The sequence below is a fragment of the Ursus maritimus genome, unplaced genomic scaffold (genome assembly GCF_017311325.1).
Source record: "Ursus maritimus isolate PB19 unplaced genomic scaffold, ASM1731132v1 scaffold_31, whole genome shotgun sequence".
Taxonomy (NCBI): domain Eukaryota; kingdom Metazoa; phylum Chordata; class Mammalia; order Carnivora; family Ursidae; genus Ursus; species Ursus maritimus.
The window spans coordinates 22,575,273-22,590,585 of NW_024425675.1; the positions used below are offsets into that span (position 1 = coordinate 22,575,273).

The 15,313-nt window shown below is 43.1% G+C and overlaps 1 protein-coding gene across 1 annotated transcript in view; it reads left to right on the forward strand.

The window, feature by feature from the left end:
- The first annotated feature begins 595 nt into the window (after nucleotides 1-595).
- USP6NL (USP6 N-terminal like) overlaps nucleotides 596-15,313 on the forward strand; it is a 182,920-nt gene continuing 168,202 nt past the window's right edge. The window contains exon 1 of the mRNA XM_040645424.1: nucleotides 596-826. The gene's annotated coding sequence lies outside the window, so the exon portion shown is untranslated. The remainder of the gene's footprint in view (nucleotides 827-15,313) is intronic.

A 15,313-nucleotide genomic window follows, 5' to 3' on the forward strand; every position in this document is an offset into this window, starting at 1 on the left:
ATACCATTTTATTGAAGGAATCCTCATTTTGCACCTACTAACTACCCGGCACTTGCTTGTTCCAGGTGATAACCTTATGAGGCAGGTACTAGTATATGTCACTTTACAGATGAAGAAACCGAGGCACAGAGAAAATTAGAGTGTCCAAGTTCTGACAGCTAGTAAGATGAGCCACAAAAGAAACACGCGGCAATCCGGCTGCAGAGATCATGCTCTCGGCCACTACTCCATCGACCTCACCCCTGCTCTCACCCATCCCTTGACCTTTTTCAATTGGACAGCTTAAGTGGGTCGTTTCCGTGCCGTGCCTCGAAGCCCCGCTCCGGGGTCAGAGTCTGCAGTGCGGAGCGGGTCCTCCTTCCCTCGGCCGCCCGGAATCAGAGGCGCAGCTTCTCTCCCAGGATCCCGGGGAGTTGCGCCCGCACCCCGCAGCCTTGGAAGCGCGCCCCCGCGGACGGCGGGAACGCGGGAGCGGCGCGCACGTGCCGCCGGGAAGAGGCCGCCCGGCCGCGCCAAGATGGCGGCGGCCGCGGCCGCAGCGGCGACGGTTGGCGGTGGCCCGTGAGGCGGGCGGGGCCGGCGGCGCGGAGGCGGGGTCCCGGGCGAGCCGCCCTGGGAGGCGGGGGCCGTTTCCATAGCGGCGGCAGGAGGTGTCGCGCCGGGGAACTTCCTGGTTCCCGGGCTCGGCTTCGCCGGGATCCTCTTGGAAGGGAAACAATGGGGCGGAGGGCACTGCGGTAGCTGCCGCCGCGCCGGGACCTGCTCGGCTGCCCCGACTCCCCGCTCTGCCCCGTCCCACAGCCTCCGCCGACGGGACCGGCCGGAGGTAACTTCATTTCCTCATCTCCCACCGCAGGGGGCCGGCCGGCGGCGGCGGCGGTCTCCGGGGTTTCCTCCTGGCAGGGACTGGGGTTGGCCCCTGGGAGCCGGACGCCGCCATTCCCGGCCCCGGGGAGGTGGACGGAGCTAAGGCTCCCTGCCTCAGCCCTCGAGGGTCAGGCTCCGGAAGCGTGTGCGGGACCGTCCTGGTGCCCCCTGGAACCTCGATCGTGGGGCTCTGCGGGAGTGATTGGCAGGCTGGCGGGCGCCGGGTGGGGGGCGCTGGGGCGCAGGGGGCGTGCGGGGAGGGTGTGTGGGGGACGGTGCGAAGGGGGACCTGAAGGCCGGTGAAGGGGGCGGGTGGAAGGGGCCGGGGTCTACTAGATCCGGGGGGAGGGGAGCCCCGCTGCCTCCCCCTCCCCCCGGAGCAAGCTCCGATCCCCGGGAGACGTGTCTCCCTTACAAGTTTCACTTGCGTCCTGCGGAGTCCAAGTGGGCAGGACTGAGGCAAACTTCGCTCTTTTAAATTATTGCCTTCGTGCCGCAGAACTTTGTTTCGACTAGGCTAGAGGAGGATGGGGTGAATGAGGGATCTGGAGAGCCTGGAAATCTGTGCGCTTTTGCAAAGTTTGCAAAGTAGTTCAGAGCTAACAGCCGTGTGATGGTGCGGCATATCTAATGCGTGAGAATGGTTGCTCGCAGGTATTTTAATGCCAGGAAATTCGAGCAGTCTGTGAATCCACATTTCTATAAATTGAAAGACATTTCTATAAATTGGGTATAAAGCTCTTCCCGCCCCCCCCCTTCCCCGCATTTTAATCCACAGTTGCTTTTTAGTCAGACGTTAACAGGAGTGAAATGAGTCCCTTATGGGACTGGGAAGGATGTTTGAATTGGGGCAATATCCAGTCATGGGAAATAATGTGACACAAATGGGGGGAAAAAGTGGGGACACGATCTTAAATATTTTGCTTGCTGGAAGAAAGCGATTTTAATCCTATGTTAATCCATTTATAAAGGGAATTAAGTCTCTTGGATACATACTTAATATTTTGTAGTCAGAAAAGTTGATCATCGTGGACAATCCCCTCATATGTAGAATCTCTGGGAAGTTCTATTAGAGGGAAGTCAGGGTACTTTTTTCTCTTGTGAAGTCATTTTAATAAGAATTAAGCTAGCTAGTAGCAAATGAACAGTGGTGTATTTGCTTTTCTCACTCTGTCAGACCCTAAAATTAAAAATACTTCTGGGTTTGCCATTTTTGATAATAAAGTTTGTAAACATAGTTTATATTTTTACTTAAAATGAATATTGACCCTGTGTTGTATTCTACATAGACAATTGAAATATGTCAACATATGAAAGAAAAATATTATGCTAATAAAAGTATGATTTAATTTTTAAAAGAAAACAGGTATCCTGGGTTAACAGAAATTCCTTTGCTGATTATATAAAGAATTAGTGAGTCGTCACAAAGGCATTTGAAGAAGCATCTTTTGCCAGACATTAGGAACTCGGGCCCTGAGTCTTGGTGTTTGTGCCTACTTACTGTTTTGAGCTAGCCTGTCAGACTCCCTGGTGTACTTGTTTCTGAAAAGGATAGGATAGCCCATTCATTACCAGTTACATCAGTGTTTGACATGAAGTATCTCCTAGTGAGGACAACTGCCACTGGCTAAACAAGCCAGTATGTGCAAGTGTCAGTTTTGCCGCCATCTGTTAATGGACTGGTCATCCTTAGCGTTTTTGGGGAACCAAGACAACTTCCTGGCAGGGTGGATTCAATCTGGGCCTCCAGTGCCAAGCAGAGGTTGTACTGGTCAGTCTGGGCCACCATGCGCACATCTATCTCGAGTTCCTGTTAGTTTTGTAGTCTGTGAAGGTGGTTGGAAAAGAGGCCAGTAAATTAAAGTTAGTGGAAAACTGAAAACAAAATTACTTCGGTTGAAATGTGCTAGGCATGTTAAGGGGGTCTGAAGCTGGCAGAGACTTTGCTACAATATTAGAAGTTTGGAAATTGCTACTTCAGTTAGAAAGAAAGAGGTAGGTGATTACATTTTCTAGTTTATGTTTGCAATTTCACTTTAACCATTTTTGTTTTGTTTTAGTGCAATGGTATTGTTAACAACAATATTCTGACCATTTGTTATCAGAAACTTAGGGCTTCTGGATGGCTCAGTCCGTTAAGTGTCTGCCTTCAGCTGAGGTCATGATCCCAGCATCCTGGGATTGAGTCCGGAATCCGCCTCCCTGCTCAGCGGGGAGTCTGCTGCTCTCTCTCCCTCTGCCCACCCTCCTGCTCCTGCTCTCCCTCTCTCTCTCTCTCTCCCCCACTCTCTCTCAAATAAATAAATAAAATCTTAAAAAAATAAATTATATAAAAAAGAGACAGTTACAGTGTGTCCCTTCAGGGCGATTTTTGAAAGGCATATTGCGTTTAGATGAGATTCGCTTGTATTTAGAGTCTCTTTTTTTCCCCCATTAAAAGTGTCTCACTTTTTACAGTGGAAGTCCATCAAAAAGTAATATTAATTTGAAAGACATCTGTCTTCTACCACATTTCATTATAGTACATGGGGGTCAGAGCATGGGAATTAAGAGTTGCAAACATTTGGATTCTCAACTGGTCTATGCCATTTCCATGTAAATAACTTAATTTTTCATGTAAATAAGTTAATTTTTAAAAGCTTGTTTCTTTGTAAAATTGGGAATCATAAATTTGGATTTGTTCATTCAGCAAGTATTTCTTGAGTGCCTTCTGTGTATGTCATGACCTCATGTTAGGTACCTTGTTTTCAACCACAGGGGGATAAGTCCTTTAAAGTAAAGTACAGGGAGCTATAAAACCCATGACTAGGAAATCTAACCTGACTTAGGGGTGGTGGGGCAAGCTTTCCCAAGGAAGTGACTTGTAAGATTTGGATACGGAGGAGATAGTGGGTGAAAAGGAGAGGGGAGTAGGTGGGACACTGAGGATAAGAGAAGAGCGGGCACATAGGGCCTGAAGAGACTGTTGTGGAGGTTAGATAAGGATGCTTGGGTATCAGTTAGTTCCCCACAAGGCTTGGCAGCAACCACTGTTCGTTGTGTAGAGAAGGCTCTTGGCACCAAACTCCAGACATCTGAACGAAGGGCTCAGTCTTGTTCCACAGCCATTATGGAAAGGGAGTCAGTCTAGTTGCCTCCAGCCACAGTAGACCTGGAAATGACTGTACACTTTGGTGTCTAGTTTTTTTTTTTTTTTTTTAACTCTGGCACCATTCACTTGTGAGTTTCTGTATCCGAAAGACGGGAATTAAATGTTAAATGAGATTCTTTGATTTCTTTAAGGAGATACTGTATGATATGAATATAGCATTTCGATTTAATTTTCCTAGCATTATTTCTTTGGAAGAGCTTAGGCTACCTTACTTAAAATATCTACCTCTCACAAAATGGTAGTAGTAATCCACCCTAAAATAAAAAATACTTCTTAAGTGGTAGGTAGTTTCATTTGCCTATAGGAAGATCAGAAGTGACTAGAGTTTCATATCTTGTTTGCTTAAGTGTTTTTGTACTAAATAGATATTTTGTTATTCTTTGATAGAGGTATAAGTTGCACCTTTGTCTTGCTGACATTTGTGTGTGTGTAGAAGAAGTTGCAATTGTATCCTGGAATTTTCCTTTCACTAAATTAACAAACGAATTAAAAAATATTAGAGTAATTTTTTTCATGAAATAAATGAAAGAATATTGTTTTTAAGTTTCTTAATATATTAATTTCAGTAATCTTAAATAGATCAGTAGTGGCAAATTAATATTTTATTATGGAATTAATGCAGTATTTATAAGCTAGTTGGCTCTCTGGGCTTTTCGTTCCTGTTTGTTTTTATTCGGTTTTGAACATTTTAATGCTTGTTAGCATATCTGTAGTAAGGTAAGAAAAGAGAATGTGAAATAAGATTTTGAGAAGTCAGTCACAATGGGAAAAAATTGAATAGACGTGGTTAAAATTTACAAGAGTTAGGTATATGTGCATTGGCTAGATAGTTCTGTGTATTTTGCTTATGACTTATAAAAATGAATTGGCATACAATAACTATTGACATTAATGTTTAAAAATGAAAAAAAATCTGTCTTACCTGTTTTTTATGTTTCTTTTTTCTTGTTGTAGCTTCCTTTTGGATTGTCTTATTTATTTAGAGGGTGGGGGGGTGTTGAGAGGAGAGTGCAGGGGCACAAGTGGGGGGGAGGGGCAGAGGGAGAGGAATGGAGAGAATACCAAGCAGGCTCCACAGTCATTGAGTGTGGAACAAGATGTGGGGCTCAATCTCATGACTCTGAGATCGTGACCTGAGCCAAAATCAAGAGTCAGATGCTTAACCGACTGAGCCACCCAGGCGCCCCTGGATTGTCTTAAAAATGAGTATTTCATTTACCTCTTTTTTATTAGCTTGGTATTATCTATTCCTTTGCTGTTCCTTAAGTGTTTGCCTAAGAAATTTTAGGGGCGCCTGGGTGGCACAGCGGTTAAGCGTCTGCCTTCGGCTCAGGACGTGATCCTGGCGTTGTGGGATCGAGCACCACGTCAGGCTCCTCTGCTATGAGCCTGCTTCTTCCTCTCCCACTCCCCCTGCTTGTGTTCCCTCTCTCGCTGGCTGTCTCTCTCTCTGTCGAATAAATAAATAAAATCTTTAAAAAAAAAAAAAGAAATTCTAGTAAGTTTTCTCAGCTTATCAGAGTGGAGTATTGAGACTTCTTTTTTTCCAGAGAATGAAACATTTTAAAACATTTAAAAACATTTAAGTTAATTTTCTTTCTTTCTTCTTTTTTTAACCTCTTTCATCATTACCATGTTTTAAAATGCATGTATAGTTTAAACCCCATAGATGTATTTCTGTTGTTTTACACTGTTATTACTCAGTTAGACTTCCTGCATTTTCTTTTCCTTCGTTCCCTCTTGTGTTACTAATCTTCCAACTGAAATAATTTTCCTTCTGCCCGAAGAATACCCTTTAAAAGTAGACATTGTATTGACAAATTTTCATACTTTTTATTTGAGAATGTTTCTTTTTCACCTGCATTCTTGAAAGATACACTTTGCTAGGTATAGAATTCTAGACTAGGGATACATACATACATGTAGTTACGTATTCGTCCTTTGGAGAAGAGATTATTCTCTAATATTTGGCTTTGTTTCTATTGACAAGTCAGTTATAGTTTATCACTTCTTTATTGGTAATTTGTTTCTCTGGCTATTTTTGAGATTTTTCTTTTTGTCTTTGGATTTCAAATAACCCTGCCCTTTCTTGCTTGGGGTATATCCCTTTTGATGCTGTGTCTGGATGTCTTTCATCAGTTTTGGATAGTTCTCAGCTGTCATCTCCTTAAATATTGCCTCTTCCCCATTCTCTTGCTTACTCTTTCTGGGACTTCAGTTCCATGGTGTCAGAGCTCACCGACTCCTCTGTGTATTTCATTTGTCTTCTGTATTTTCCACTCTTGTTTCTTTTCTGTTCTGGATATTTCCTTGTGGTCTGTCTTCCAGTTTACTAAGGTAGTCTTTACCTCTGTTTAATCTGCTCTAAATGTTATTCTCCGGTTTCTTTTTTTTTTTTTTTTATTTTTTTTTTAATGATTTTTTATTATATTATGTTAGTCACCATACAGTACATCCCCGGTTTCCGATGTAAGGCTCGATGATTCATTAGTTGTGTATAACACCCAGTGCACCATGCAATACGTGCCCTCCTTACTACCCATCACCAGTCTATCCCATTCCCCCACCCCCCTCCCCTCTGAAGTCCTCAGTTTGTTTCTCATAGTCCATAGTCTCTCATGTTTCATTCCCCCTTCTGATTACCCCCCCCCTTTCTTTATCCCTTTCTTCCCCTACTGATCATCCTAGTTCTTATGTTCCATAGATGAGAGAAATCATATGATAGTTGTCTTTCTCTGCTTGACTTATTTCACTTAGCATTATCTCCTCCAGTGCCGTCCATGTTGTAGCAAATGTTGAGAACTCGTTCTTTCTGATAGCTGAGTAATAGTCCATTGTATATATGGACCACAACTTCTTAATCCAGTCATCTGTTGAAGGGCATCTCGGCTCCTTCCACGATTTAGCTATTGTGGATATTGCTGCTATGAACATTGGGGTGCATATGGCCCTTCTCTTCACTACGTCTGTATCTTTGGGGTAAATACCCAGTAGTGCAATGGCTGGATCATAGGGTAGCTCAATTTTTAATTTTTTAAGGGACCTCCACACTGTTTTCCAGAGTGGCTGTACCAACTTGCATTCCCACCAACAATGTAGGAGGGATCCCCTTTCTCCACATCCTCTCCAACAATTGTTGTTTCTTGCCTTGTCTATTTTTGCCATTCTAACTGGCGTAAGGTGGTATCTCAGTGTGGTTTTGATTTGAATTTCCTTGATGGCTAATGATTTTGAACATTTTTTCATGTGTCTGTTAGCCATTTGTATGTCTTCATTGGAAAAGTGTCTGTTCATATCTTCTGCCCATTTTTTGATTTGTTTATTTGTTTCTCGTGTATTGAGTTTGAGAAGTTCTTTGTAGATCTTGGATACCAGTCCTTTATCTGTAGTGTCATTTGCAAATATATTCTCCCATTCCGTGGGCTGCCTCTTAGTTTTTCTGACTGTTTCCTTGGCTGTGCAGAAACTTTTAATCTTGATGAAGTCCCATAAATTCATTTTATCTTTTGTTTCTCTTGCCTTTGGGGATGTGTCATGAAAAAGGTTGCTTTGGCCGATGTCATAGAGGTTGTTGCCTATGTTCTCCTCTAGAATTTTGATGGATTCCTGTCTCACATCGAGGTCTTTCATCCATTTGGAGTTTATTTTTGTGTATGGTGTGAGAGAGTGGTCAAGTTTCATTCTTTTGCATGTAGCTGTCCAATTTTCCCAGCACCATTTATTGAAGAGACTGTCTTTTTCCCACCGGATGTTTTTTCCTGCTTTATCAAATATTAGTTGCCCAAAGAGCCGAGGGTCCATTTCTGGGCTCTCTATTCTGTTCCATTGGTCTATGTGTCTGTTTTTGTGCCAGTACCATGCTGTCTTTGTGATCACAGCTTTGTAGTACAGCTCGAAATCCGGCATTGTGATGCCCCCAGCTTTGTTTTTCCTTTTCAACAGTTCCTTGGAGATTCGGGGCCTTTTCTGTTTCCATACAAATTTAAGGACTATTTGTTCCAGTTCTTTGAAAAATGTCCTCGGTATTTTGATCGGGATAGCATTGAAAGTGTAGATTGCTCTGGGTAGCATGGACATTTTAACTATGTTAATTCTTCCGATCCATGAGCATGGAATATCTTTCCATCTTTTTATGTCTTCCTCAATGTCTTTCAAGAGTGATTTATAGTTTCTAGAATATAGGTCCTTTACGTCTCTGGTTAAGTTAATTCCAAGGTAACGTATGGTTTTTGGTGCTATTGTAAATGGGATGGATTCCCTAATTTCTCTTTCTTCGGTCTCGTTATTCGTGTATAGAAATGCAACTGATTTCTGAGCATTGATTTTGTATCCCGCCACGTTACTGAATTGCTCTATAACTTCTAATAGTTTGGGAGTGGCTTCTTTTGGGTTTTCCATATAGAGTATCATGTCATCTGCAAAGAGAGACATTTTGACTTCTTCTTTGCCAATTTGAATACCTTTGATCCCTTTTTGTCGTCTGATTGCTGTTGCAAGGACTTCTAGTACTATGTTGAATAATAGTGGCGAGAGTGGGCATCCTTGTCGAGTTCCTGATCTTAAGGGAAAGGCTTCCAGCTTTTCCCCATTGAGAATAATATTTGCAGTAGGCTTTTCATAGATGGCTTTTATGAGATTGAGAAATGTACCTTCTATTCCTACACTCTGAAGGGTTTTAATCAGGAAAGGATGCTGTATTTTGTCAAATGCTTTTTCGGCATCGATTGAGAGGATCATATGGTTCCTGAGTCTTTTCTTGTTGATATGATGTATCACGCTGATTGATTTGCGAATATTGAACCACGCTTGCATCCCAGGTATGAATCCCACTTGATCGTGATGGATAATCCTTTTAATGTACTGTTGGATTCTATTAGCAAGTATCTTGTTGAGGATTTTGGCGTCCATATTCATTAGGGAAATCGGTCTGTAATTCTCCTTTTTGAGGGGGTCTTTGCCTGGTTTGGGGATCAAGGTAATATTGGCCTCATAGAATGAGTTTGGTAGCTTTCCTTCTGTTTCTATTTTTTGAAATAGCTTTAGGAGAATAGGTATTATTTCTTCTTTGAATGTTTGGTAGAATTCCCCAGGAAAACCGTCCGGGCCTGGAGTTTTGTTATTTGGAAGGTTGTTTATCACTGACTCAATTTCTTCATAATTAATTGGCCTGTTTAAGGAATCAATTTCTTCCGGTTTCAATCTTGGTAGTTTATAGGTTTCCAGGAAGGATTCCATCTCTTCCAGATTGCTTAGTTTATTGGCATATAGCTGTTGATAAAAATTTCTAATAATCCTTCCAATTTCAATGGTGTTCGTCGTGACCTCTCCTTTTTCATTCATAATTTTAATAATCTGGGTCCTTTCTCTTTTCTTTTGGATAAGTCTTGCCAGTGGTCTGTCAATTTTATTGATTCTCTCAAAGAACCAGCTTCTAGTCCTGTTGATCTGCTCTACTGTACTTCTGGTTTCTGCTTGATTGATTTCAGCTCTAATTTTGGTCAACTGCTTCCTCGTGCGTGGATTAGGCCTGTCCCTCTGTTGCTGTTCCAGCTTCTTGAGGTGAGAATATAAAAACTGCATTTTAGATTTTTCTATTCTTTTGAGTGAGGCTTGGATGGCTATGTATTTCCCCCTTAGGACTGCCTTTGCAGTATCCCATAGGTTTTGGACTGTTGTATTTTCATTCTCATTGGTCTCCATAAATTGTTTAATTTGATTTTTGATTTCCTGGTTTATCGAGTCATTCCTGAGCAGGATGGTTCTTAGTCTCCAAGTGTTTGAGTTTCTTCCAAATTTTTCCTTGTGGTTGAGTTCCAATTTCAGAGCGTTGTGGTCTGAGAATATGCAGGGGATAATTTCAATCTTTTGGTATCGGTTGAGACCTGTTTTGTGTCCCAGAACATGGTCTATTCTTGAGAATGTTCCATGGGCATTAGAATAGAATGAGTATTCTTTGGTTCTGGGGTGTAGTGTTCTATATATATCTATGAGGTCCAACTCGTCGAGTATGGCATTCAAAGCCTTTGATTCTTTGCTTAGTTTTTGCCAGGGTGTTCTGTCTATTTCTGAGAGTGGAGTGTTGAGGTCCCCTACTATTAATGTATTTTTATTTATATGTCTCTTTATTCTGGTTAAGAGTTGGCTTGTGTATCTTGCTGCTCCCCTGTTGGGGGCATATATATTTATAATTGTCATATCCACTTGTTGAATACTTCCCTTAAGAATAATATAGTGCCCTTCTGCATCTCTAACTATAGTCTGTAGTTTAAAATCCAATTTATCTGATATGAGAATTGCTACCCCAGCTTTCTTTTGAGGTCCATTTGCGTGAAAGATGGTACTCCATCCCCTTACTCTCAGTCTGAATGCATCTTTGGGTTCGAAATGAGTCTCTTGTAGACAGCAAATGGATGGGTCATTTCTTTTTATCCAATCTGCAACCCTGTGGCGTTTTATGGGATGGTTCAAACCATTTACATTAAGACTGATTACTGAGAGATATGATTTTAATGTTGCCATGTTGCCAGTAAAGTCTTTGTTTGTATTGGCTGTGACTTTCTGTTCTGTATCACTCTTGGGGCCTTTTTACTTTTATAGAACCCCCCGTAATATCTCCTGTAGGGCTGGTTTCGTGGTTACAAAATTGGTTAGTGACTGGCGATTCTGAAATGTCTTTATTTCTCCATCAATTCTGAATGACAGCCTTGCTGGATAAAGGATCCTTGGCTGCATGTTTTTCTCTGAAAGAGCTTTAAATATGCTCCCCCAACCCTTTCTCTCATTCCAGGTCTGTGTAGACAGGTCTGACGTAATTCTGATGCTTTTGCCTTGGTACGTGAGAAATTTCTTTGCCCTGGCCGCTTTCAATACTGTATCCTTGCATCTAATATTTGCGAATTGCACTATGACGTGACGTGGCGTAGGTTTGTCGTGGTTGAGCTTGGGAGGGGTCCTCTCTGCCTCTTGGACACGAATGTTTGTTTCCCTTGCTAGATTAGGGAAGTTTTCAGCTACAATTTGTTCAAATATCTCTTCTAGACCTCTGTTTTTCTCCACCCCCTCGGGGATGCCGATGATTCTAACATTGGATCGTTTCATTGAGTCAGTAATCTCCCGTAACCTACATTCGTGGGCGTGGATTTTTTTAAGACCATCTTCTATTTTCATTTTTTCCTCTATTAACCCATCCTCCAATTCACTAACCCGTTCCTCTGCTTCTGCGACCCTGGCCGTCAGAGCCTCTAGTTTTGCCTGCATTTGGCTCATAGAATTTTTAATTTCTGTCAGATTCGCTCTCATTTCTGTCCTTAGGGATTCTATATTCTCAGTAACCTTTTCGTTAATAGTTTTTTCAATTCTACTCATCATTTTGACCATCGTTACTCTGAATTCCATTTCTGATAATTTGGTTACATCCATATCCATTATTTCTGTGGCAGAGGCCACAGAATCACTGTCTTTTCTTTGCTGGGGGGGGCTTCTCCTTCTTGTCATTCTGATGAAGAGAGGTTGCGGGGTTTCCAGAGCCCAAATTATTGACTGGGTCCCAGGCCGTGCCCCTTGTTTTATAGGGATCTTAGGGATGTGGGCTTCTTCTTTAAAGATTTTATTTATTTATTTATGTGGCAGCCAACCAGCGAGAGAGGGAACAGAAGCAGGGGAGTGGGAGAGGAAGAAGCAGGCTCCCAGCGGAGGAGCCCGATGAGGGACTCCTTTCCGGAACGCCGGGATCACGCCCTAAGCCGAAGGCAGGCGCTCAATGACTGCGCCACCCAGGCGCCCGGGTTGTGGGCTTCTTGATTTTTCAGCCTGCCTTCTGTGTTCTGGGGGAGGGGCCTGCCGCGCCAATACTCAGGCAACCCTGTTTGGGTAGAGTCTCCGTGTCCCCTGCGAGGGAGGATGGGGATGGGCACTCTCTGAGCCGGTATTTCCAGGCTTTTGTTCTCTGGCGGCTTTCCCTGGCGGTTTGCTGTGCCTCTTCTGAGAGTCAGAGCAGCAGCGGCCAAATTTCAGCCTCTGTCACGGAACAGAGGGATTGCGGCCCGTTCTCTACTAATGTTCTGGCCACTTTAACTCTGTCTCTGTTGGTGCTGCTCAACCCTGCAGCGTCCCGGGATGTGCGCCCCACACCCGGCGTCCCGGCCTCACTTCCAGGGCCGGCGCGTCTCTGTCCTTTGTGTTTCTACGCCGCCAGCCGCCCCGCGGCTCCGGATCTCCGGTCTCAGTCTGGATCCAGTGAGCGCACCGGGATTCCAGGGGTTCGCGAGATGCCTGGTGGCGCGCCACCCGGCTCCCGGTCTCAGTCTGCTGTTTTGCGGGTGCCGTCCGCGAGCCCCACCCGCTTCCTCGTGCAAGTGGCTACCGCTTCCCGGGCCCCGAAGCCGCGGCGGCTCCCTCCCCTTCTGTTTATCTTCCGATATCTGTGCACAGTTTCATGGCTCCCAGCCGTACAGATACTCAGCGCTGGAGATGTTCATTTGTAGAGATCCAGATGCGTCTTCCTGCGTCTCAGGCTGGTTCCGTGGTTGTTTAGGCTGGTCTGGTACCTATCCAGCTCGACTCGGAGGACCGGCTGAAAACGGTGTCTCCTACTCCTCCGCCATCTTGGTTAACTATTCTATTCTCCGGTTTCTTAATTTTGGTTAATTGTATTTTCATTCTAGAATTTCATTTTGTTTCCTTTTAAAGTCTGCTATGCCGTTTTCCTAATTTGTAATTGCCTATCAAAATTTTCAAGCTTTGCACATATCTCTTTGAACAGAGTAAGCTATCCCATAGGTTTTTTCTGTGATCTTTTGTTTCTCCAGGGGTCTTATTTCCCTATGTGCCTGCTTATCTTTGATTGTATACTGTTTATTCTGTTTGAAAAAAAATATTTCCAGAAGTAATTATAGATTTAGGTAAAGATTTTTCTGTTGCTTTTGCCAGGCACTTGGGATTACCTTTATTCAAACTGAGGGTTTTTTGAGTCTGTGCAAGGACTGGTTTAATTTACTTCTGTGTTATCTCTTCTGGGATTCAGCCTTTTGGGGTCTTACTCTAAAGCAGGGGATGGCTCCCTTGGTGGATCTTGTACTCTGACATTTTGTCTTCCTTCCAGTTTTTGATTAGGCAAGCATTTCCAGGAGGGAAGAAACCCCAGGGTGCCGTCCTCCTCTCTGTTCTCTTGGACTGTGCCTCATAATTCCTTATTACCTCATCAGTCCTTTGATGAGTCCACTTTTTAAAAAAAATATTTTATGTATGTATTTATTTGACAGAGAGAGCGTGCGCACAGGAGGCAGAGAGGCAGGCAGAGGGAGAGGGAGAAGTGAGAGCCTGACATGGGCTCCATCCCAGGACCCTGGGATCATGACCTGAGCCAAAGGCAGATGCTTAACTGACTGAGCCCCTCAGGTGCCCCCCTTTTAAATTAAGGTATGATATACATATGATAGTGTGCACTGATCTTAAATGTATACTATGAAGAATTTTTATAAATGTAATGCAAGGTCTAATAGTTGTTCGGCATATAGAACATTTTTGCCACCCCAGAAGGCCCTGTCATACTCCCTCCCTGTCCATACCACCTTCCTTCCCTGCCTCAGGTCACAATTACTCGGTTTTCTATCACCATAGACTAGTTTTGTATTTTTTAGTTTTCTTGTCAAAATAGGATCACGTGGTACGTTCTACTTTCTTGTGTCTGATCTGGCTTTTTCCGGTCAGCATTGTATAGTATCAATGAAATTCAGCTCTATTGTTGCACATAGCAGTAGTGTTTCTTTTTTATTGCCCTGTACTTGTTATTGTTACTGTGGCACCTAAAAAATGGCCTCAAAACTCAAAGACTTAAACAGTGACAACATTTATTTTCTGCACAGCACTGTAATTTGGGCAATGCTTGTCTTAGCTTCATTTGGTTTCAAGTAGGGCTGCTTCAAGACTGGGCCTAATAGCATTTGAAGGTTTGCTCACATGTCTGCTTGTTGATGAACACCTAAATGTGTCCTGGGTGTGCTCACAGCACGGTGGCAGTGTTCCAAGGGCTAGCGTCCTGTGCCCACGTGCAGTGGGGAGAGGGGTGGAGAGCCCATAAGCCAGACAGACGCTAGATTGCCTCTTAGGACTTGGCTTTGAAGCTTAATGCAGTTTTAATTCCACCGCAGTCTATTCTTTGAGGCAGTTATGAGCCTGCCTATGTTTAAAGAGAGGGAAAACAGACTCTACCTCTTGATGGGGAGAGTCGAGATTCTGGAAGAGCATGTGAGACCAGAAACACTGTAGTCACCATTACTGGAAAATATAGTGTGCCATAGTAGTAGCCTCATATACAAATCTGTCACAATTTATGTGTCCACTCTGCTTGTAATAGGCTTTTGCATTATTTCCAATTTTGAGCTATTATAATAAAGCTGCTATGAACATCCTTTTTTTTTTTTTTAATTAAGATTTTATTTGTTTATTTGACAGAGAGAGAGAGACAGCCAGCGAGAGAGGGAACACAGGCAGGGGGAGTGGGAGAGGAAGAAGCAGGCTCCCAGCGGAGAAGCTTGTTGTGGGGCTCGATCCCAGGACTGTGGGATCACGCCCTGAGCTGAAGGCAGACGCTTAATGACTGAGCCACCCAGGCACCCCTATGAACATTCTTATACATGTATTTTGTTGGATTTATGTACTTCCTTCTTTTAGAAGTATCCCTGGGTAGGGCACTGTTGAGTAATAGGTCGATACAATTTAGCTTCAATAGTTATTACCAGTTTTCAAAGTGGTTACACCATTTTATATCTCTGGTATTTTTAAGAATTAAAAAAATTATTTATTTGTCTAGCTTTTTAATTGCAAGAGGATTGGTGTGTAATATGTGGTCTGGCTTTGTTGGAAATATAGATCCCTTGTCTTATCTTTTGCTTTCCCAGCCAGATGCTTAATTATTGGAAAATCCCCATTTCCAATTTCTAACTAGATAGAATAGTCTGATTGTGAAGTAACATTAGTAGTAATTTTTAAAGAAGCATTTTAGAATATGTATTCAAATTAGTGCTAAGTATAGTTACCATTAGCAGACCATTTGCATTAATTGCTGAAGAGAAATTTCTGAAATTTCTTTTTACAACTTGCTTTTTGGGAATAGTGAGCCCCATCCCTCAATTTATATCACATTTTGTTTTTGATCCAATGCTGTATCATGAGTTTACATTCTAAGCTCATTCACCAACTTGCTGGGGAAATATTTTTCAATTGCGAAAACTTTTTCCTACAAAGTTGATAATCTGCCATCACGAAGGATTGCCAGAAGAATGCCATCCAGGTTCT